This window comes from Pseudorca crassidens, chromosome 4, assembly GCF_039906515.1.
Source record: "Pseudorca crassidens isolate mPseCra1 chromosome 4, mPseCra1.hap1, whole genome shotgun sequence".
In the NCBI taxonomy this organism is placed as follows: Eukaryota; Metazoa; Chordata; class Mammalia; order Artiodactyla; family Delphinidae; genus Pseudorca; species Pseudorca crassidens.
Genome location: NC_090299.1, coordinates 87,810,598 through 87,833,932, shown reverse-complemented (window position 1 = coordinate 87,833,932; position 23,335 = coordinate 87,810,598).

The window sequence follows — 23,335 nt, the reverse complement described above, 5'->3', positions numbered from 1 at the left end:
ATAGGTATTTTGTGATTATATATTTCATATGTATTACTACATGTCTGTTAACCCCCATATCCTAATTCATACATTCCTTACACCTTTCCATTTGGTTAAACATAATTTGGTTTTCTGAATCTATGAGTGTCCTTCTCTTGGAAATTATTTCATGGATATCTATTTTTAGGTAACACCTATAAGTGATATCACAGGATACGTGTCTTTCGCTTTCTGACTTACTACAAGTTGCGTGATTACTTCTAGACTCATCTATGGTGATGCAAATGGCATTGTGTCATTGTTTTCCTTGGCTAATAGTCCATCTGTACGTGGACCAGTTTTTCTTTGTCCACTCACCTGTTGATGGACTTTTCGGTTGCTTCCATGTCTTGGTTATTGTAACACTGCTGAAAAGCACATTTACCTGCCTGTGTCTTTCAACTATGTCTTCTTCGGTTATAGGCCCAGGAGAGGGCCTGTTGGATCATATGGTAGCAAAATGTTTACCTTGTAAAGGCGTCTCCATTCTGTTCTCATTAGTGGCTCTTACCAGGTTATGTTCCACTTAAATTTGAGGGTATGCCCTTGTCCACAACCCTTTCAGCATTTATTGTTTGTAGTTTTTCTGCTGATGTTTATTCTGACAGGTGTGAGCTGACACCTCTTTGAGGTTGGATTTGCATGCATCTCATAATCCCTTGAAATTGAACTTTCAGGCATGTCCTCTTTTTTTTCAAGCTGTGAGTAGCACTTACCTCTTCAAATGGTTTTCTTGAAGTATGTGTCACATTTTGAAATATTTTGGCCATTACCTCCCTGAAGACATTCTGAGGGCAGGTTTCATTTACAGCCCTCCAGTACTTGTGCATATGAAGTGACCATTAGCACAGGTTTTAAAGCTGCTGTTGCAGGTATCGGCCATTGTGCGGCAGCATTTCTCCTTTCCCCATTCTGGGAATTACGGAAAGAGTCCTTCCTGCCAGTGGTGTTCCTCAGTTGTATGTTAGAGAGGAATGTGCCCGGATAAACCCCCAAAAGCTGATGTCTCCTTACTTACGTTTGGTTTCTAAATTGAAATTTTATATATATTTTTTGGAGTAATATTCCATTGTGTACATGGACCACTTCTTCTTTGTGCCTTCCTCTGTTGACAGACATTTTTGTTGCTTCCAAGTGTTGGCTGTGGTAAATATTGCTGGAGTGCAGGATTGCCACCCTGTGTCTTTTTGATTCTCATCCTCTCAGGTGATAGGCCCAGCAGTGGGTATGCTTGATTGAATGGTAGCTCAATATTTACCTTATCAAGGCACCTCCTTTGTGGTTTCATTACTGGTTCTAACCATGTCCCACTTAGAAACGAGGGTGTGCATTTCTCCACAACCCCTTCAGCATTTATTGTTTGCAGAATTTTTGCTGATGGCCATTATGACTGGTGTGAGCTGATAGGTTTTTGTCATTTGGATTTGCATGTCTTTAATAATTCCTAATGTTCAGCATTTTTCCATGCTTTGTTTTCTTTCTGTTAAACAAAAACAGAAAAAAACTGTGAGTACAATAAACCACTTGAAGTGGTCTTCTGGGAAGGCTGCCCTGTTTTGAATTTTTCGTCGGTTTTTGACCCCAGGAATTATTTGAGAACAGGTGACACTTACAGGCTTGTAATGAGTGTGAATATTTAGTGACCACTACTACTGGCTTTAAAGGTGCTGTTGGGGGAAACGGCCACAAGGCGGCAGCATTTCTCCGTTCCCACAACTGGTTTCTAGGGCAGCACAACATTTCTGGAAGTTTTGTTCCCAGGTTGTAAATTAGAATGGAATGTGCTAGGAAAAAACCCAGTAAGTTAATATTCCATTATTTCTTGTTCGATTTTTTAGTCTTTTTAAATCGAGGTAATATTTAGAATATTGTTTGTCCTAGGTTTATACAATCTGGTTCATTTGTACATTACATATATATATACACACACACACACACACACACACACATATGTAATATATTCATGTACAGATACTCTTCCCATGTAAATTATTGCAGAGTGCTCCATTGACCTCCCTTGCTATATGGTCGGTCTCTTTGATAAATGTATTTAGTAGGTATTTGTACACATATGGTAACCCTAATCTTAATTTTCCATACCACCCACCTTTCCATTTACATAAGAATAGTTTGTTTTCTAAGTCTGTGAGTTTCTTTCTCTGTGAAAATGCTATCATTTTTGTCAGTTGTTAGATAACACCTATAAGTGATATCATACTATATGTCTTTTTCTTTCTGACTTACGGCATGTTCTGAGATTATATCTAGGCTCATAAATGGTGCCTCAACGAGCAGTGTTTCACTGTTTTCCATGGCTAATATTCCATTATGTACATGGACCACTTCTTCTTTATCCATTCATGCATTGATGGACATGTTGGTTGCTTCCGTGTCTTGGCTATTGTGAAAAATCCTGCAGTGAAGCTGTTGCAGCCTGTGCCTTCTCGACTCTGGTATTTTCAGGTGAGAGTTTCAGTGGTTGACCTGCTGAATGGAATGCTGGCTCAATTTTTACTTTTAAACACAGCTCCTTTCTGTTCTCACTATTGGCTCTTACCACTTTACATCTCACCAGCAGCTAGAGGGTACACAGTTCTCTAAAACCCCTTCAGCATTTATTGTTTGTAGACCTTTGGCTGATGGTAGTTGACGTGTGTGTGTTGAAATCTTTTTGTAGGCTAGATTTGCATGAGTTTAAAAATTTATGTTGTAGAGCTTTTATCCATTTTCCTTGTTTTTAGAAAAATAATGAGTAAAATTTACCTCTTCATACTATCTCCTTGAAAATTTTGCCAGTTGTGTATTTTTGAGGGCAGTTGTCCTTTACTGTCCTGAGTCCTTGTGAATGTTAAGTGACCGTTAGCTGTGGTTTTAAAGCCGCTCTTGTGGGAAACGGCCACAAGGTGGCAGCATTTCTACATTTCCAACTCTGGGTTTTTGGGCAACAGAGGGTTCCTGGAAATCGTGTTTGTAAGCTGCAAATTAGAGCAGAATGTGCCACGGCAAACTCCCAAGAGCTTATATCTCCTTACTTCTTGTTTGTTTTTTACATTTAATTTTTATTTATTATCACAGCAAATTGGATAAAAATACTGTGTTTTTTCTGGGTGTACGGAATCTGATTCATTATATCAATGTATTTATCTATTCATCTTTGGATCCTTTCCCGTGTAGGTTATTACAGAGTGTTGAGTACACCTCTTTTAGCATTCTATAGGTATTTTGTGATTATATATTTCATATGTATTACTACATGTCTGTTAACCCCCATATCCTAATTCATACATTCCTTACACCTTTCCATTTGGTTAAACATAATTTGGTTTTCTGAATCTATGAGTGTCCTTCTCTTGGAAATTATTTCATGGATATCTATTTTTAGGTAACACCTATAAGTGATATCACAGGATACGTGTCTTTCGCTTTCTGACTTACTACAAGTTGCGTGATTACTTCTAGACTCATCTATGGTGATGCAAATGGCATTGTGTCATTGTTTTCCTTGGCTAATAGTCCATCTGTACGTGGACCAGTTTTTCTTTGTCCACTCACCTGTTGATGGACTTTTCGGTTGCTTCCATGTCTTGGTTATTGTAACACTGCTGAAAAGCACATTTACCTGCCTGTGTCTTTCAACTATGTCTTCTTCGGTTATAGGCCCAGGAGAGGGCCTGTTGGATCATATGGTAGCAAAATGTTTACCTTGTAAAGGCGTCTCCATTCTGTTCTCATTAGTGGCTCTTACCAGGTTATGTTCCACTTAAATTTGAGGGTATGCCCTTGTCCACAACCCTTTCAGCATTTATTGTTTGTAGTTTTTCTGCTGATGTTTATTCTGACAGGTGTGAGCTGACACCTCTTTGAGGTTGGATTTGCATGCATCTCATAATCCCTTGAAATTGAACTTTCAGGCATGTCCTCTTTTTTTTCAAGCTGTGAGTAGCACTTACCTCTTCAAATGGTTTTCTTGAAGTATGTGTCACATTTTGAAATATTTTGGCCATTACCTCCCTGAAGACATTCTGAGGGCAGGTTTCATTTACAGCCCTCCAGTACTTGTGCATATGAAGTGACCATTAGCACAGGTTTTAAAGCTGCTGTTGCAGGTATCGGCCATTGTGCGGCAGCATTTCTCCTTTCCCCATTCTGGGAATTACGGAAAGAGTCCTTCCTGCCAGTGGTGTTCCTCAGTTGTATGTTAGAGAGGAATGTGCCCGGATAAACCCCCAAAAGCTGATGTCTCCTTACTTACGTTTGGTTTCTAAATTGAAATTTTATATATATTTTTTGGAGTAATATTCCATTGTGTACATGGACCACTTCTTCTTTGTGCCTTCCTCTGTTGACAGACATTTTTGTTGCTTCCAAGTGTTGGCTGTGGTAAATATTGCTGGAGTGCAGGATTGCCACCCTGTGTCTTTTTGATTCTCATCCTCTCAGGTGATAGGCCCAGCAGTGGGTATGCTTGATTGAATGGTAGCTCAATATTTACCTTATCAAGGCACCTCCTTTGTGGTTTCATTACTGGTTCTAACCATGTCCCACTTAGAAACGAGGGTGTGCATTTCTCCACAACCCCTTCAGCATTTATTGTTTGCAGAATTTTTGCTGATGGCCATTATGACTGGTGTGAGCTGATAGGTTTTTGTCATTTGGATTTGCATGTCTTTAATAATTCCTAATGTTCAGCATTTTTCCATGCTTTGTTTTCTTTCTGTTAAACAAAAACAGAAAAAAACTGTGAGTACAATAAACCACTTGAAGTGGTCTTCTGGGAAGGCTGCCCTGTTTTGAATTTTTCGTCGGTTTTTGACCCCAGGAATTATTTGAGAACAGGTGACACTTACAGGCTTGTAATGAGTGTGAATATTTAGTGACCACTACTACTGGCTTTAAAGGTGCTGTTGGGGGAAACGGCCACAAGGCGGCAGCATTTCTCCGTTCCCACAACTGGTTTCTAGGGCAGCACAACATTTCTGGAAGTTTTGTTCCCAGGTTGTAAATTAGAATGGAATGTGCTAGGAAAAAACCCAGTAAGTTAATATTCCATTATTTCTTGTTCGATTTTTTAGTCTTTTTAAATCGAGGTAATATTTAGAATATTGTTTGTCCTAGGTTTATACAATCTGGTTCATTTGTACATTACATATATATATACACACACACACACACACACACACACACATATGTAATATATTCATGTACAGATACTCTTCCCATGTAAATTATTGCAGAGTGCTCCATTGACCTCCCTTGCTATATGGTCGGTCTCTTTGATAAATGTATTTAGTAGGTATTTGTACACATATGGTAACCCTAATCTTAATTTTCCATACCACCCACCTTTCCATTTACATAAGAATAGTTTGTTTTCTAAGTCTGTGAGTTTCTTTCTCTGTGAAAATGCTATCATTTTTGTCAGTTGTTAGATAACACCTATAAGTGATATCATACTATATGTCTTTTTCTTTCTGACTTACGGCATGTTCTGAGATTATATCTAGGCTCATAAATGGTGCCTCAACGAGCAGTGTTTCACTGTTTTCCATGGCTAATATTCCATTATGTACATGGACCACTTCTTCTTTATCCATTCATGCATTGATGGACATGTTGGTTGCTTCCGTGTCTTGGCTATTGTGAAAAATCCTGCAGTGAAGCTGTTGCAGCCTGTGCCTTCTCGACTCTGGTATTTTCAGGTGAGAGTTTCAGTGGTTGACCTGCTGAATGGAATGCTGGCTCAATTTTTACTTTTAAACACAGCTCCTTTCTGTTCTCACTATTGGCTCTTACCACTTTACATCTCACCAGCAGCTAGAGGGTACACAGTTCTCTAAAACCCCTTCAGCATTTATTGTTTGTAGACCTTTGGCTGATGGTAGTTGACGTGTGTGTGTTGAAATCTTTTTGTAGGCTAGATTTGCATGAGTTTAAAAATTTATGTTGTAGAGCTTTTATCCATTTTCCTTGTTTTTAGAAAAATAATGAGTAAAATTTACCTCTTCATACTATCTCCTTGAAAATTTTGCCAGTTGTGTATTTTTGAGGGCAGTTGTCCTTTACTGTCCTGAGTCCTTGTGAATGTTAAGTGACCGTTAGCTGTGGTTTTAAAGCCGCTCTTGTGGGAAACGGCCACAAGGCGGCAGCATTTCTACATTTCCAACTCTGGGTTTTTGGGCAACAGAGGGTTCCTGGAAATCGTGTTTGTAAGCTGCAAATTAGAGCAGAATGTGCCACGGCAAACTCCCAAGAGCTTATATCTCCTTACTTCTTGTTTGTTTTTTACATTTAATTTTTATTTATTATCACAGCAAATTGGATAAAAATACTGTGTTTTTTCTGGGTGTACGGAATCTGATTCATTATATCAATGTATTTATCTATTCATCTTTGGATCCTTTCCCGTGTAGGTTATTACAGAGTGTTGAGTACACCTCTTTTAGCATTCTATAGGTATTTTGTGATTATATATTTCATATGTATTACTACATGTCTGTTAACCCCCATATCCTAATTCATACATTCCTTACACCTTTCCATTTGGTTAAACATAATTTGGTTTTCTGAATCTATGAGTGTCCTTCTCTTGGAAATTATTTCATGGATATCTATTTTTAGGTAACACCTATAAGTGATGTAATAGGATATCTGTCTTTCGTTTTCTTTCTTACTTCAGGTAGGGTGATTATCTCTAGATCCTTCTATGGTGGTGCCAACAGCATTGTTCCATGCTTTTCCATGGCTAATATTCCATTGTGTACATGGACCACTTCTTCTTGGTGCATTTTTCTGTTGATGGACATTTTGGTTTCTTCCAGCTCTTGGCTATGGTACATGTTGCTGCAGTGAAGGATTGCCAGCCTGTGTCTTTTTGATTCTGGTCTACTCAGCGGATAGGCCCATCAGTGGGCCTACCAGATCACATGGTAGCTCAATTTTTACCTTTTAACGGACCTCCATTGTGTTCTCACTACTGGCTGTTACCAGGTGACATTCCACCAGCTGCTAGAGGGTACGCAGTTCTGTAAAACCCCTTCAGCATTTATTCTCTGTAGACATTTTTGATGATGATCATTCTGACAGCTCTGAGGTGTATATTTTTGTAGACTGGATTTGCATGACTTTATTAGTTACTGATGTTGAGTCATTTTCCTTGCCCTTTTTTTAACAAAAAAAAGAGAGAAAGAGAAAGAAAGAGAAGACAAAAGGAGTGAAAAATATGCCTTTTGAAATTGTCATTTTAAAATATGCATGTCTTTTGTCATTTTAAAATGTGCACATCTTTTGAGTTTTTTGCTGGATTTATGACCCAAGGATTTGTTTAGAGGGCAGGTGTCATTTACAGGCCTGCAATTATTTAGAATATCAAGTGACCATTAGCGCTGTGTTTTTTTTTAACACCTTTTTTGGAGTATAATTGCTTTAGAATGGTGTGTTAGTTTCTGTTTATAACCAAGTGAATCAGTTATACATATACATATGTTCCCATATCTCTTCCCTCTTGCAACTCCCTCCCTCCCACCATCCCTATCCCACCCCTCCAGGCAGTCACAAAGCACGGAGCTGATATACCTGTTCTATGCGGCTGCTTCCCACTAGCTATCTATCTTACGTTTGGTAGTGTATATATGTCCATGCCTCTCTCTCGCTTTGTCACAGCTTACCCTCCCTCCTCCCCATATCTTCAAGTCTGTTCTCCAGTAGGTCTGTGTATTTATTCCTGTCTTACCCCTCGGTTCTTCATGGCATTTTTTCCCTTAATTTCCATATATATATGTTAGCATACGGTATTTGTCTTTCTCTTTCTGACTTACTTCACTCTGTATGACAGATCTAGGTGTATCCACCTCATTACAAATAGCTCAATTTCGTTTGTTTATGGCTGAGTAATATTCCATTGTATATATGTGTCACATCTTCTTTATCCATTCATCCGATGATGGGCACTTAGGTTGTTTCCATCTCTGGGCTATTTTAAATAGAGCTGCAATGAACATTTTGGTACATGACTCTTTTTGAATTATGGTTTTCTCAGGGTATATGCCCAGTAGTGGGATTGCTGGGTCATATGGTAGGTCTATTTGTTTTTTTTTAAGGAATCTCCATACTGTTCTTCATAGTGGCTGTACCAATTCGCATTCCCACCAGCAGTGAAGGAGTGTTCCCTTTTCTCCACACTCTCTCCAGCATTTATTGTTTCTAGATTTTTTGATGATGGCCATTCTGACTGGTGTGAGATGATATCTCATTGTAGTTTTGATTTGTATTTCCCTAATGATTAATGATGTTGAGCATTCTTTCATGTGTTTGTTGGCAGTCTGTATATCTTCTTTGGAGAAATGTCTATTTAGATATTCTGCCCATTTTTGGATTGGGTTGTTGGTTTTATTGTTATTGAGCTGAATGAGCTGCTTTTAATTTTGGGGAATTAATCCTTTGTCAGTTGCTTCATTTGCAAATATTTTCTCCCATTCTGAGGGTTGTCTTTTGGTCTTGTTTATGGTTTCCTTTGCTGTGCAAAAGCTTTGACGTTTCGTTAGGTCCCATTTGTTTATTTTTGTTTTTAATTCCATTTCTCTAGGAGGTGGGTCAAAAAGAATCTTGCTGTGATTTATGTCATAGAGTGTTCTGCCTATGATTTCCTCTAAGAGTTTGATAGATTCTGGCCTTACATTTAGGTCTTTAATCCATTTTGAGCTTATTTTTGTGTATGGTGTTAGGGAGTGATCTAATCTCATACTTTTACATGTAACCTTCCCGTTTTCCCAGCACCACTTATTGAAGAGGCTGTCCTTTCTCCACTGTACATTCCTGCCTCCTTGATCAAAGATAAGGTGACCATATGTGTGTGGGTTTATCTTTGGGCTTTCTATCCTGTTCCATTGATCTATCTTTCTGTTTTTGTGCCAGTACCATACTGTCTTGATTATTGTAGCTTTGTCATATAGTCTGAAGTCAGGGAGCCTGATTCCTCCAGCTTCGTTTTTCGTTCTCAAGATTGCTTTGGCTATTCGGGGTATTTTGTTTTTCCATACAAATTGTGAAACTTTTTGTTCTAGTTCTGTGAAAAATGCCAGTGGTAGTTTGATAGGGATTGCATTGAATCTGTAGATTGCTTTGGGTAGTAGAGTCATTTTCACAATGTTGATTCTTCCAATCCAAGAACATGGTATATCTCTCCATCTATTTGTATCATCTTTAATTTCTTTCATCAGTGTCTTATAATTTTCTGCATACAGTTCTTTTGTCTCCTTAGGTAGGTTTATTCCTAGATATTTCATTCTTTTTGTTGCAATGGTAAATGGGAGTGTTTTCTTGATTTCACTTTCAGATTTTTCATCATTAGTGTATAGGAATGCAAGAGATTTCTATGCATTAATTTTGTATCCTGCAACTTTACCAAATTCATTGATTAGCTCTAGTAGTTTTCTGGTAGCATCTTTAGGATTCTCTATGTATAGTATCATGTCATCTGCAAACAGTGACAGCTTTACTTCTTCTTTTCCGGTTTGGATTCCTTTTCTTTCCTTTTCTTCTCTGATTGCTGTGGCTAAAACTTCCAATACTATATTGAATAAGAGTGGTGAGACTGGGCAACCTTGTCTTTTTCCTGATCTTCGTGTAAATGCTTTCAGTTTTTCATCATTGAGGATGATGTTGGCTGTGGGTTTGTCATATATGGCCTTTATTATGTTGAGGAAAGTTCCTTCTATGCTTACTTTCTGCAGGGTTGTTATAAATGGATGTTGAATTTTGTCAAAAGCTTTCTCTGTATCTATTGAGATGATCATATGATTTTTCTCCTTCAATTTGTTAATACGGTTTATCACATTGATTGTTTTGCGTATATTGAAGAATCCTTGCATTCCTGGAATAAACCCCACTTGATCATGGTGTATGATCCTTTTAATGTGCTGTTGGATTCTGTTTGCTAGTATTTTGTTGAGGGTTTTTGCATCTATGTTCATCAGTGATATTGGCCTGTAGTTTTCTTTCTTTGTGACATCCTTGTGTGGTTTTGGTATCAAGGTGATGGTGGCCTCATAGAATGAATTTGGGAGTGTTCCTCTCTCCGCTATATTTTGGAAGAGTTTGAGAAGGATAGGTCTTAGCTCTTCTCTAAATATTTGATAGAATTCGCCTGTGAAGCCATCTGGTCCTGGGCTTTTGTTTGTTGGAAGATTTTTAATCACAGTTTCAATTTCAGTGCTTGGTCTGTTCATATTTTCTATTTCTTCCTGATTCAGTCTTGGCAGGTTGTGCATTTCTAAGAATTTGTCCATTTCTTCCAGCTTGTCCATTTTATTGGCATAGCGTTGCTTGTAGTAATCTCTCATGATCTTTTGTATTTCTGCAGTGTCAGTTGTTACTTCTCCTTTTTCATTTCTAATTCTATTGATTTGAGTCTTCTCCCTTTTTTTGTGATGAGTCTGGCTAATGGTTTATCTATTTTGTTTATCTTCTCAAAGAACCAGCTTTTAGTTTTACTGATCTTTGCTATTGTTTCCTTCATTTCTTTTTCATTTATTTCTGATCTGATTTTTATGATTCTTTCCTTCTGCTAACTTTGGGGTTTTTTTGTTCTTTCTCTAATTGCTTTAGGTGCAAGGTTAGGTTTTTTATTCGAGATGTTTACTGTTTCTTAAGGTGGGCTTGTATTGCTACAAACTTCCCTCTTAGAACTGCTTTTGCTGCATCCCATAGGTTTTGGATCGTCGTGTCTCCATTGTCATTTGTTTCTAGGTATTTTGTTTTTTCCTCTTTGATTTCTTCAGTGATCACTTCATTATTAAATAGTGTATTGTTTAGCCTCCATGTGTTTGTATTTTTTACAGATCTTTTCCTGTAATTGATATCTAGTTTTATGGCGTTGTGGTCGGAAAAGATACTTGATGCAATTTCAATTTTCTTAAATTTACCAAGGCTTGATTTGTGACCCAAGATATGATCTATCCTGGGGAATGTTCCATGAACACTTGAGAAAAATGTGTATTCTGTTGTTTTTGGATGGAGTGTCCTATAAATATCAATTAAGTCCATCTTGTTTAATGTATCATTTAAAGCTTGTGTTTCCTTATTTATTTTCATTTTGGATGATCTGTCCATTGGTGAAAGTGGGGTGTTAAAGTCCCCTACTATGAATGTGTTACTGTCCATTTCCCCTTTTATGGCTGTTAGTATTTGCCTTATGTATTGAGGTGTTCGTATGTTGGGTGCATAAATATTTACAATTGTTATATCTTCTTCTTGGATCGATCCCTTGATCATTATGTAGTGTCCTTCTTTGTCTCTTCTAGTAGTCTTTATTTTAAAGTCTATTTTGTCTGATATGAAAATTGTTACTGCAGCTCTCTTTTGGTTTCCATTTGCATGGATTATCTTTTTCCATCCCCTTACTTTCAGTCTGTATGTGTCTCTAGGTCTGAAGTGGGTCCCTTGTAGACAGCATATATAAGGGTCTTGTTTTTGTATCCATTCAGCCAATCTGTGTCTTTTGGTGGGAGCATTTAGTCCATTTACATTTAAGGTAATTATCAATATGTATGTTCGTATTCCCATTTTCTAAATTGTTTTGGGTTCGTTATTGTAGGTCTTTTCCTTCTCTTGTGTTTCTTGCCTAGAGAAGTTCCTTTAGCATTTGTTGTAATGCTGGTTTGGTGGTGCTGAACTCTCTCAGCTTTTGCTTGTCTGTAAAAGTTTTAATTTCTCCATCCAATCTGAATGAGATCCTTGCTGGGTAGAGTAATCTTGGTTGCAGGTTTTTCTCTTTCATCACTTTCAGTATGTCCTGCCACTTCCTTCTGCCTTGCAGAGTTTCTGCTGAGAGATCAGCTGTTAACCTAATGGGGATTCCCTTGTGTCTTATTTGTTGTTTTTCCCTTGCTGCTTTTAATATGCTTTCTTTATATTTAATTTTTGACAGTTTGATTAATGTGTGTCTTGGCATATTTCTCCTTGGATTTATCCTGTATGGGACTCTCTGTGCTTCCTGGACTTGATTAACTATTTCCTTTCCCATATTAGGGAAGTTTTCAACTATAATCTCTTCAAATATTTTCTCAGTCCCTTTCTTTTTCTCTTCTTCTTCTGGAACCCCTATAATTCAAAGGTTGGTGTGTTTAATGTTGTCCCAGAGGTCTCTGAGACTGTCCTCAGTTCTTTTCATTATTTTTTCTTTATTCTGCTCTGCAGTAGTTTTTTCCACTATTTTATCTTCCAGGTCACTTATTCGTCCTTCTGCCTCAGTTATTCTGCTTTTGACCCCATCTAGAGTATTTTTCATTTCATTTATTGTGCTGTTCATCGCTGTTTGTTTCATCTTAAGTTCTTCTAGGTCCTTGTTAAATGTTTCTTGCATTTTGTCTATTCTATTTCCAAGATTTTGGATCACGTTTACTATCATTATTCTGAATTCTTTTTCAGGTAGACTGCCTATTTCCTCTTCATTTGTTAGGTCTGGTGCGTTTTTTTCTTGCTCCTTCATCTGCGGTGTGTTTTTCTGTCTTCTCATTTTGCTTACCTTACTGTGTTTGGGGTCTCCTTTTTGCAGGCTGCGGGTTCGTAGTTCCTGTTGTTTTTGGTGTCTGTCCCCAGTGGCTAAAGTTGGTTCAGTGTGTTGTGTAGGCTTCTTGGTGGAGGGGACTAGTGCCTGTATTCTGGTGGATGAAGCTGGATCTTGTCTCTCTGGTGGGCAGGTCCATGTCTGGTGGTATTTTGGGGTGTCTGTGGACTTATTATGATTTTAGGCAGCCTCTCTGCTAATGGGTGGGGTTGTGTCCCTGTTTGCTAGTTGTTTGGCATAGGGTGTCCAGCACTGTAACTTGCTGTTCGTTGAGTGCAGCTGGGTGCTGGCATTGAGATGGAGATCTCTGGGAGATTTTTGCCATTTGATATTATGTGGAGCTGGGAGGTTTCTTGTTGACCAGTGTCCTGAAGTTGGCTCTCCCACCTCAGAGGCACAGCACTGACTCCTGGCTGCAGCACCAAAAGCCTTTCATCCACACAGCTCAGAATAAAAGGGAGAAAAATTAGAGAGAAAGAGTCAGTAGAAGTAGGAAGAAAGAAAGAAAGGAAGGAAGGAAGGAAGGATGGATGGATGAAAGAAAGAAAGAAAGAAGAAAAGAAGGAAAGAAAGGAGGGGGGAGGGAGAGAGGGAGGGCGGTGGGAGAAAGGAAGGAAGGAAGGAAACAAAGAAAGAAGATAAAGTAAAATAAAATAAAGTAAAATATAATAAAGTTATTAAATTAAAATATAATAATTAAGAAAATACATTAAAAAGAAACAAAACGAATGGATAGAACCTTAGGACAAATGGTGGAAGAAAAGCAGTGCAGCAAAATCTCATACCGAAGCATACTCATACACAATCACAAAAAGAGTAAAAGGGGAAAAAATCATAAATCTTGCTCTCAAAGTCTACCTCCTCAGTTTGGGATGATTCGTTGTCTATTCATGTATTCACAGATGCAGGGTACATCAAGTTGATTGTGCAGCTTTAATCTGCTGCTTCTGAGGCTGCTGGGAGAGATTTCCCTTTCTCTTCTTTGTTCTCACAGCTCCCAGTGGCTCAGCTTTGGATTTGGCCCTGCCTCTCCGTGTAGGTCGCTGGAGGGCTTTTGTTTTTTGCTCAGACAGGATGGGGTTAAAGGAGCCGCTGATTCAGGGGCTCTGGCTCACTCAGGCTAAGGGGAGGGAGGGACGTGGAATGCGAGGCGAGCCTGCAGCAGCAGAGGCCGGCGTGACGTTGCACCAGCCTGAGGCCCGCCGTGTGTTCTCCCAGGGAAGTTGTCCCTGGATCCCGGGAACCTGGCAGTCGTGGGCTGCACAGGCTCCCTGGAAGGGAGGTGTGGATAGTGACCTGTGCTCGCACACAGGCCCCTTGGTGGCGGCAGCAGCAGCCTTAGTGTCTTCCTCCCGTCTCTGGGGTCTGTGCTTTTAGCCGCGGCTCGCACCTGCCTCTGGGATCTGTGCTTTTAGCCACGGCTCGCGCCTGTCTCAGGGCTCCACACTTTTAGCCACGACTCGCGCCCATCTCTGGGGTCCGTGCTTTTAGCCACGGCTCGCGCTGTTCTCTGGAGTTCCTTTAAGCAGTGCTCTTAATCCCATCTCCTCATGCACCAGGAAACAAAGAGGGAAGAAAAAGTCTCTTGCTTCTTCGGCAGCTCCAGACCTTTTCCCGGACTCTCTCCCAGCTAGCCGTGGTGCACTAAACCCATCAGGCTGTGTTCACACAGCCAACACCATTTCTCTCCCTGCACTCCGACCAAAGCCCGCGCCTCAGCTCGCAGCCCCGCCCGCCCCTGCGGATGAGCAGACAAGCCTCTCGGGCTGGCGAGCGCCAGTCGGCACCGATTCTCTGTGCGGGAATCTCCCTGCTTTTCCCTCCTCACCCCTGTTGCTGTGCTCTCCTCCACAGCTGTGACACTCCCCCTTCCGCCACCTGTAGTTTCCGCCTGCGAAGGGGCTTCCTAGTTTGTGGAAACCTTTCCTCCTTCACAGCTCCCTCCCACTGGTGCAGGTCCCGTCCCTATTCTTTTGTCTCTGTTTTTTCTTTTTTTCTTTTGCCTTACCCAGGTACATGGGGAGTTTCTTGCCTTTGGGGAGGTCTGAGGTCTTCTGCCAGCATTCAGTAGGTGTTCTGTAGGAGTTGTTCCACGTGTAGATGTATTTCTGTTGTATCTGTGGGGAGGAAGGTGATCTCCGCGTCTTACTCTTCCGCCATCTTCCCCTCCGTTCTAGAGCTGTGTTTAAATCTGCTGTTTTGAGAAATGTTCACAAGGCGGTAGCAGTTCTCCTTTACAAAATCTGGTTACTAGGGCAACAGAGCCTCAATGGAAGTCGTGTTGTAGGTTATAAATTAGAATGCAGTGTGCCAGGAAAAAGCCCATTAAGTTTATGTCTTACTACTTCTTATTCATTTTTTTAATTTTAATTTTTTATCACAGCAACTTTGATTACAATGTTTTGCTTGTGCTAGGTGTGTGAGATGTGGTCCTTTTACACATATACATATATCTATTCTTCTTCGGATCCTTTTCCCATGTAGGTTATGACATAATGTTGAGTAGTCTTCTCTTGGTGTTCTGTAGGTGTTTGGTGATTATATATTTCACCTATGTTTGTATATCTCTGTTAAACCCAATATCCTAATATATACAGTCTCACACCTTTCCATTGGTGAACCGTAAGTTTGTTTAATGAATCTGTGATTGCCTTTCTCTGTGGAAATATCTTCGCTGTTATCAATATTTAGGTAACAACTCTAAGTGATATCATAGGATATGTGTCTTTTGCTTTCTGACTTACTACAAGTTGCTTGATGACCTCTAGACTCATCTATGGTGCTGCAAATGGCATTGTGCTATTTTTTTCCTTGGCTAATATTCCATCTGTACGTGTGCCAGTTCTTCTTTATCCACTCATCTGTTGATGGACTTTGTGTTTGCTTCCATGTCTTGGCTATTGTAATACAGCTGCAATGCAGATTGCCCTCCAGTGTCTGTCTAATTCCATCTTCTTATGTTATAGACCCAGGACTGAACCTCCTGGATCATATTGTAGCTCAATGTTTACCTCGTAACGGCACCTCCATTCTCTTCTCATTAGTGGCTCTTACCAGGTTAAGTCCCTCTTAAAGTTGAGGGTATGCACTTCTCCACAACCACTTCAGCATTTATTGTTTGTAGTTTTTCTGCTGATGTTTATTCTGACTGGTGTGAGCTGATACCTCTTTGTAGTTGGACTTGCACGCCTCTCATAATCCTCTGAAATTGAACTTTCAGGCATGTACTTTTTGTCTTCAAACTGTGAGTACAGCTTACATCTTCAAATTGTTTTCTTGAAGTATGTGCCACATTTTGAATTATTTTGGCCATTACACCCCTCAAGACATTTTGAGGGCAGGTTTCATTTATAGCCGCCAGTACTTGTGCATATGAAGTGACTATTAGTACAGGTTTTAAAGCTGCTGTTGCAGGTAACGGCCAGAGGGCGGCAGCATTTCTACTTTCCCCACTCTGCTAACTAGGGAAACAGACCTTCCTGCCAGTGGTGTTCCTTGGTTATAAATTAAAGTGGAGTGTCCCCGCATAAACCCACAAAAGCTGATGTCTCCTTACTTATGTTTGTTTTTTAAATTGAATTTACATTTTTTATTGGTGTAATATTCCATTCTGTACATGGACCACTTCTTCTTTGTGCATTCCTCTGTTGATGGACATTTTCATTGCTTCAAAGTGTTGGCAGTGTTAAATATGGCTGGAGTGCAGGATTGCCAGCCTGTGTCTTTTTGATTCTCATCCTCTCAGGCGATAGGCCCAGCACGGGTATGCTTGATTGAATGGTAGCTCAATGTTTACCTTTCGAGGCAGCTACATTGTGTTTTCATTAGTGGCTCTTACCACGTCCCACTTAGAACCGAGGGTACGCATTTCTCCAAAACCCCTTCAGCATTTATTGTTTGCAGAACTTTTGCTGATGACCATTTTGACTGGTGTGAGCTGATAGGTTTTTGTAATTTGGATTTGCATGTCTTTAATAATTCTTAATGTTCAGCTTTTTTCCACACCTTTTTTTAATTCTGTTAAACAAAAACAGGAAAAAACTGTGAGTACAATAAACCTCTTGAAATTGTCTTCTTGGAAGGTTGCCCTCTTGATTTTTTCGGTCGATTTTCGATACCAGGATGTTTTTTGAGGGTAGGTGTCATTTACAGGGCTGCAATGAGTGTGAATATTTAGTGACCCTTAGCACTGGTTTTAAAGCTGCTGTTGTGGGAAACAGCCACAAGTCTGCAGCATTTCTCCGTCCCCAAATCCGGTTACTAGGGCAGCAGATCCTTTCTGGAAGTCATGTTACCAGGTTGTAAATTAGAATGCAATGTGCCAGGAAAAAACCCCATAAGTTTATGTCACATTACTTCTTGTTCGTTGTTTGAATTATTTAAATCAGGGTAATGATTAGAATATTGTTTGTCCTACGTGACACAATCTGGTTCATTTGTACATTTTATTTATATATATGTATATGTGTATATATATAGATATATAGATATAGATATAGATATAGATATATAGATATAGATGTGCAGATCCTCCTCCCATGTAAATTATTGCAGAGTGTCCCGTAGACCTCCGTTTCTATATGGCCGGTCTTTTTGACATATGTATTTAATACGCATTTGTACACGTATGGTAAACCTGGTCTTAATTTATCCATTCCCTCCACCTTTCCTTTTAGATAAGCATAATTTGTTTTCTAAGTCTGTGAGTGTCTTTCTCTGTGGAAATATGTTCATTTGGGTCAGTTGTCAGATAACGCCTATAAGTGATATCATAGGATATGTATTTTGCTTTCCGACTTACCTCACGTTCTGTGATGATCTCTAGGCTCATCTATGGTGTCTCAAAGAGCAGTGTTTCATTGTTTTCCAAGGTTAATATTCCATTGTGTACATGGACCACTTCTTCTTTATCAATTCATCTGTTGATGGACATTTTGGTTGCTTCCGTATCTTGGCTATTGTGAAAGTGGCTGCAGTGCAGCTGTTGCAGCCTCTGTCTTCTCGATTCTGGTCTTCTCAGGTGAGAGGCCCAACATTGGGCCTGCTGGATGGAATGGTGGCTCGGTTTTACATTTCTTTTTTTGGTGTGTGTGGTACGATGGCCTCTCACTGTTGCGGCCTTTCCCGTTGCGGAGCACAGGCTCCGGACGCGCATGCTCAGTGGCTATGCCTCACGGGTCTAGCCACTCTGCGGCATGTGGGATCTTCCCGGACTGGGGCACGAACCCGTGTCCCCTGCATCGGAAGGTGGACTCTCAACCACTGCACCATCAGGGAAGCCCCAGTTTTTACTTTTAAACGAGGTCCTTTCTGTTCTCATTATTGGCTGTAACCACTTTACATCTCACCAGCAGCTAGAGAGTACACAGTTCTCTAAAACCCTTTCAGCATGTATTGTTTGTAGACGTTTTGCTGATGGTAGTTGACGTGTGTGAGTTGAAACCTTTTTGTAGATTAGATTTGCATGAGTCTAATAATTCCTGATGTTGAGCTTTTATCCATTTTCCTTTCTTTTGAAGAAGAGTGTGCAAACTTATCTCTTCATACTATCTCCTTTAAACATTTGCATGTCTTGAATATTTTTGGTCATTCCCTAGCTCAGGACATTTTTTGAGGGCTGGTGTCCTTTACAGCCCTGAGTCTGTGAATGTTACGTGACCATTAGCAGTGGGTTTAAAGCCGCTCTTGCCGCAAACGGCCACAAGGTGGCAGCATTTCTACATTTCCAACTCTGGGTTTTTGAGCAACAGAGCCTTCCTGGAAATCCTGTTAGTAGGCTGCAAATTAGGGTGGAATGTGCCAGGGCAACCCCCAAGAGCTTGTATCTCCTTACTCCTTGTTTGTTTTTTAAATTTAATTTTTATTTAGTATCAGAGTAAATTTGATAAAAATGTTGTGTGTGTTCTAGGTGTACAGAATCTGGTTCATTTTATGTATGTATCGATCTATTCATCTTTGGATCATTTCCCATGTAGGTTATTACAGAATGTTGAGTAGACCTGTCTTGGTATTCCGTAGGTATTTGGTGATTATATATTTCATGTGTATTAGTACATGTCTGTTAATCCCCATATCCTAATTCATACCTTCCTTACACCTTTCCATTTGGTTAAACATAGTTTGGTTTTCTGAATCTATGAGTGTCCTTCTCTTGGAAAGTATTTCATGGGTATCAATTTTTAGGTAACACCTATAATTGATGTCATAGGATATCTGTCTTTTGGTTTCTTTCTTACTTCAGGTTGGGTGATTATCTCTAGATCCTTCTATGGTGGTGCCAGTGGCACTGTTCCATGCTTTTCCATGGCTAATATTCCATTGTGTACATGGACCACTTCTTCTTGGTGCATTTTTCTGTTGATGGACATTTTGGTTTCTTCCAAGTCTTGGCTATGGTACATGTTGCTGCAGTGCAGGATTGCCAGCCTGTGTCTCTTTGATTCTGGTCTACTCAGGTGATAGGCCCATCAGTGATCCTACCGGATCACATGGTAGCTCAATTTTTACCTTTAAACACACCTCCATTCTGTTTTCAGTACTGTCTGTTACCAGGTGACATCCCACCAGCAGCTAGAGGGTACAGAGTTCTCTAAAGCCCCTTCACCATTTATAAGTTGTAGACTTTTTCACTGGTGATCATTCTGACGGCTGTGAGGTGAACTTTTTTGTAGACTGGATTTGCATGGCTTTATTAATTCCTGATGTTGAGCATGTTTCCTTGCCCTTTTTTAACAAAAAAAAAGATTAAAAAGAAAGAATACAAAATGTGCGTAAAATATGCCTCTTTAAATTGTCATTTTGAAATATGCACGTCTTTTGAGATTTTTGCTCGATTTAGTGACCACGAATTTGTTTAGAAGGCAGGTGTCATTAACAAGCCTGGAATTATTTTGAATATAAAGTAACCATTATCGCTGGGTTTAGAGCTGCTGCTGTGTGAAAGGGCCACAAAGAGGCACAGTTCTCCTTTAACAAATCTGGTTATTAGGGCAACAGAGCCTTAATGAAAGTCGTGTTCTAGGTTGTAAATTAGAATGGAATGTGCCAGGAAAAAGCCCCTTAACTTTATATCCCACTATTTCTTCGTTTTTTTAAATTTAATTTTCATTGTTTATCACAGCAAGTGTGATTACAATGTTTTGCTTGTTCTAGGTGTGCAAGATGTGGTGGTTTTACACATATATCTATTTTTCTTTGGATCCTTTTCCCATGTAGGTTACGACACAATGTTGAGTAGTCTTCTCTTGGTATTCTGTAGGTCTTTGGTGATTATATACTTCACCTGTGTTTGTATATCTCTGTTAACCCCGATATCTTAATGTATCCAATCCTCACACCTTTCCATTGGTGAATCATAAGTTTGTTTAATAAATCTGTGATTGCCTTTCTCTGTGGAAATATCTTCACTGGTGTCAATTTTTAGGTGACACCTATAAGTGATATCATAATATATGTGTCTTTCACTTTCTGACTTATGACAAGTTGTGTGATTACTTCTAGACTCATCTATGGTGTTGCAAATGGCATTGTGTCATTTTTTTCCTTGGCTAATATTCGGTCTGTGCATGTACCAGTTCTTCTTTGTCCACTCATCTGTTGATGGAATTTTTGGTTGCTTCCACGTCTTGACTATTGTAATACTGCTGCAGTGCACATTTGCCTGCCTGTGTCTTTCCAATTCTGTCATCTTGGGTTTTAGACCAAGTAGTGGGCCCGCTAGATCATATGGTAGCCAATTGTTTACCTTGTAAAGGCACCTCCATTCTGTTCCATTAATGGCTCTTACCAGGTTACGTCTCATTTAAAGTTGAGGGTATGCACTTCTCCATAACCCCTTCAGCATTTATTGTTTGTAGTTTTTCTACTAATTTTCATTCTGACTGTTGTGAGCTGATACCTCTTTGTGTTTGGATTTGCATGTGTCTCATAATGCCTTGAAATTTAGCATTCAGGCATGTCCTTTTTTTTCTTCAAACTGTGAGTACAGCTTACCTCCTCAAATGGTTTTCTTGAAATATGTGCCACATTTTGAAATATTTTGGCCATTACCTCCCTGAAGACATTTTGAGGGCAGGTTTCATTTACAGCCCTCCAGTACTTGTGCATATGAAGTGCCGTTCAGCACAGGTTGTAAAGCTGCTGTTGCATGCAACGGCCATTTGGTGGCAGCATTTCTTCTTTCCCCATTCTGGTAACCAGGGAAACAGACCTTCCTGCCAGTGGTGTTCCTCTTTTATACACTAGAGGTGAATGTGCCTGGATAAACCCCCAAAGGCTGATGTTGTCATACACTAAACTGTAACCAAAACCGTACCCGTTCCCTAACCCTAACCCTAAACCTTACACTAAGCTGTGCCATAATAATAACACATAGACTAACACTAACATGTACCCTAACCCTAACCCTAAACCTTATACTTACCCAAGTCCTAATTGTAACACGTACACTAACAGTAACACTAACCCTAACAGGTACCCTAAACCGTTGTCGTACCCTAGACAGTGACCTAATCCGTACCCTTTCCCTAATGCTAAACCTAACACTAAACCATCTCCTAACCCACAACCTAATCCTAACCCGTATACTAACGTTAACCCGCACCCTAACATGGATTCTAACCAAACCCGTTGTCATACACTAACTGGTACCATAAGCTGTATCCATTCCCTAATGCTAATCCTAACCATAACCTTAACCCTAAATCATACCCTAACCCGTACCCTGATCCTAACCCATACCTTGGCAGGGGAACTGTATATCACACTGTCACCATAGAAAAACCTACAGACACTGCAGTGACGGTGGCCAATAAGACCAGTTGGACTCCTCGCTACTTCAAAATTTCTTGTGACTCTGGGACTAATGGAATACAGAAGAAGACATCATCTAAGTCTAATACAGAATACCATGTCCTGGTGGATGGTAGAATGACCATCAGTGTGTAGGAATTAGGAACTACTGGATGTATATTTTCAGGTGCTTCACTGACCTGACGTCCTTTACCAAGTACCCAGTAGCCCACAGGGCTCTCATGGTCAGGCCCCTCCCAGGACATGGAGCTCACCTGGGCAGGTACCCAGCAGGCCACGGGGCTCTCATGGTCAGGCCCCTCCCAGGATATGGAGCTCACCTGTGCAGATACCCAGCAGCCCACGGGGCTCAGGTGGTCAGGCCCCTCCCAGGATATGGAGCTCACCTGTGCAGGTACCCAGCAAGACTGGGCACACAGACAGGAACTGTGCACATAGCCCCCATTGCAGAGCACCCCCAGCTCACCTGTCGCTCAGGGCTGACACAGAGCACCTCAGAGCACGACTTGAACTAACAAACAACAGCTCCAACAGGTCTGTGACACTGGGCGTCACTCTGTGCGGCCTCCCTCCACCTGGTCTTCCAGAGACTTCCACTGCAGCCGGGGCACCAGGCCTCTGTCTCCACCCACCACCCCTCCTCTCCCTGACTACTGGGTTCCTCTCATTAGGACAGGGTCTTCTTGAAGTTGTCTCCCACTCATGGGCAGATAAAATGATTAGAAAACAAGCCAGAGCTGCAGCCCCTTGTCTATCCTGACTCTCAGGAGCCCACACCTGTTCCTTGGACCTGGTCGGTTCATCAAGGTCCATTTTCTGCTGCTGTGAGCCCTGGAGGGGAGAGGATTGGCTGACCTGGGCAGCCTGACACTGCCGGCCAGCCCTCTCCAGGTGTGCCTGGTTTGAAGTCAATATAAACACCGCTCCAGGCAGCAAGAGCCCCTTCAGTTGTGTCTGACGCCATATTCTCTGCCCCGTCAGCAGTGTCGGGGCTGGGCTGGTGGGAGGGAGTGAGGGGCCACGGTTTTTTGGGTGGCCCGGTGTGAGTGGGGCTCTGCTGGGCTTTCTGCAGGAGTTGTCAAGCTGCCAACTGCTAAAGAAGAGGATGTGTCACCCATATCTGCTGCTGGAATTTCTCCCCAGGCAGAGGTGAGTAAGGAAAAAAGCAGTGGGGGCTGGAACAGGAGGGGTATCTCAGGCAGGGAAATGGAAAGCTTCCAGAAGTGCGCCCGGGGCCAGGACCATCCTGGTTGGCCTGTAGGCACCAAGTCGGCCTGGGTGCTGTCACTGGTGTGGCTCCATGGCCCTTCCTCTAGGCTTTCAAGTCCTTGTACAGATTCAGGTGTTTTACCTGGGAACTGTGGGAACAGTTCAGCAGCAGCTGGCCTGGAGCTCAGCTCACGTTTACTCAGAGATGCCTCAGCACGGTCCCCCAGCTTTGCAATGAGGACGCTCCTTGTGGGGCGGGGGGGGGGCTGCTGGCTGCATGGGAGACGATTACCCACCTCTGACCAACTTCAGGATTCTTTACCTTTGGAGCAAGTGCCCTGATAGGGTTTTCCTGTTTATAACTGGTGGGTTCTGCTTTTTTTTTTTTTTCTTTTTGGGTTGAATGTAGGTTTTATTCCTCTTTTTCGTATTTATAGATAGAAGCATGGAAATAATTCATTCATATACATTCATATACATTCAAATACATGTATGGGAATGGAAGAACTTTTTTTTTTTACTTTTTGTATGTTTATTTATTTTTTTCATTTTTAATTTTATTATTATACAGCAGGTTCTTTCTGGTTATCGATTTTATACATATGGATGTATATAAGTCAATCCCAAACTCCCAATTCATCCCAACACTACCCCCCCCCACGGCTTTCCCCCCTTGGTGTCCATACATTTGTTCTCTACATCTGTGTCTCTATTTCTGCCTTGCAAACTAGT